The sequence below is a fragment of the Helianthus annuus genome, chromosome 5 (assembly GCF_002127325.2).
Source record: "Helianthus annuus cultivar XRQ/B chromosome 5, HanXRQr2.0-SUNRISE, whole genome shotgun sequence".
In the NCBI taxonomy this organism is placed as follows: Eukaryota; Viridiplantae; Streptophyta; class Magnoliopsida; order Asterales; family Asteraceae; genus Helianthus; species Helianthus annuus.
This window is the reverse complement of record NC_035437.2, coordinates 30888832-30890769: the sequence shown is the minus strand read 5'-3', so window position 1 is coordinate 30890769 and position 1938 is coordinate 30888832. Positions and strand designations below refer to the sequence as shown.

Below are 1938 nucleotides of genomic sequence, written 5' to 3'. Positions count from 1 at the left end.
GTAATTGGATTAAATTTGATTGTGACCACGACATCACGTCAAATTTTGGCGTCGTTGCCGTGGAGTAGTGCGCAACGTGTGTTATTTTTGATCTTTTTAAGTTTCTTATTTTTCTGGTTTACGCTGGGTGTTTTAGTGTGCAGGTATTTACAGGTGCATGCATACTAGAAGCTCTCACAAGCTATCACCATTGGCATTTGATCCAGAGATTGAACGAACTTTGAGAAGTAACAGAATCTTGTTAAGGGAAAACAAAATCAGCGGTTCACCAACAACACCAACTACACCAATTACACCACTTAGATACATGGATCCACCACCACCACCCACTACGGGTGAGCTTATACCACCTTTCATACCATCATCAACTCAACCTTCACCAAATACTACCATGCCTAACACCACTACCGACCCTACTCCACCTCATGATGTTACACCAACCAACACTACACAACCCATTACCATCCAAGATGAACCTACACTCACTTTTAACCCTTCTACTACAATTCCACCATTTTCCCATTTTTTCCCGGGTGCAGGTCAGTCATCTTCAACCTATTCAATACCACCAAACTCAACCATTGTCCATGCTACTTCTACATTTAGACCATCGAACCAGTCGGGTTTTCAATAATCATCTTTTTCATTTGGGCAATCTTCGGGTATAGGAGGAGATGGATATGATGAAGGGTATGAAGATTTTGAGGGTTATGATGAAGACGGATATGCATATGGGGGTGATGGAGATTAAGGGGAGTTTACTTATGCACAAGGTCAAACTCAAGGAATGCCAAGTGTTGGTGGAATTCCACAACAACAAATTATACCACAACATATCCGGCCAAGGCCACAAGGGCCACAAGTGCAACGTCCTATACCATTGCAACAAGTTCGTCCACAAAATGCACAACCACAATTTCAGAGGCCAATTCAACACCCACCGATGCCACAACATCAATTTCAACCACATGTACCTCAAGGGCCTATGCAAAGACCAATGGGTCCTATTCGTCCAAGGGGTCGGTTGGGTGTACCAAGAAGACATCTTAGAGAACATGCGAGAGGCATTGAAGCGCATTTTAGGCCGGTAATCACTCACAATCCTTCACCGGTAGTTATTCCTCACAATAATCAAGGGAGGACATTTAAAGTGAGAACCAATTCATTGCAAAGCTTGCCAAAATATAAGGGTCTAGCAACGGAGGAGCCTTATTTTCATTTGGAAGCTTATGACTCGATTTGCAACACTCTTGGGAGTCAAGGATTTTCGGCCGATGATGTCAAATTGGTATTATTCCAATTTTCTTTGGTAGACAAGGCAAAGAAGTGGTTTTACACTCTACCTTCAGCATCTATCTATACATGGGCGAAGATGCAACAAATATTTTTAGATGAATTTTACACCGCTCAAAACACCAATGATGCTAGGAAGGGGTTGAGGAGTTTTCAACAACAACAAGGTGAAATGTTTCATGAGGCTTTTGAGCGTTTCAACATGATGATCAAGAATTGCCCTCACCATGGGATAGAACTTTGGGAATTAATGAATGCTTTCCATGAGGGGTTAAGTGCCGAAGATGCTCGTGATTTAATGTCCATCACAAATGGTACTTTTGGTACAAACTACGAGCATGACGATTGGGAGTTTTTGGAGCAAATGGCAATTACATCAAAAAGAAAAGCTCAAACATCAAGGAGAGCACGACCGACCATTACCCGAACTCAAGTGCATGCGGTAGACGATGGTAATGTTCAAACTTCTAACCAAATTCATGATGTTTGTGCTATTTGTAATGAGATAAGACATGCGGCTGAAAATTGCCAAGGAGGTGAAGGGCAATATGAAGAGGTTCATGCTGTGCAAGGTCAAGGAGGGGGTGGTAGAAATTACAACATGAATTCTAACACTTACCACCCCTGTTTGAGAAACCATCCAAA

The 1938-nt window shown here is 42.2% G+C and overlaps 1 non-coding gene across 1 annotated transcript; it reads right to left on the bottom strand.

Moving 5' to 3' along the window:
• Window positions 1-1421: 1421 nt before the first annotated feature.
• LOC118492654 lies at window positions 1422-1527 on the bottom strand. Its single transcript, XR_004894657.1, has one exon. It is a non-coding gene; the product is annotated as a small nucleolar RNA R71 (small nucleolar RNA).
• Window positions 1528-1938: the final 411 nt, after the last annotated feature.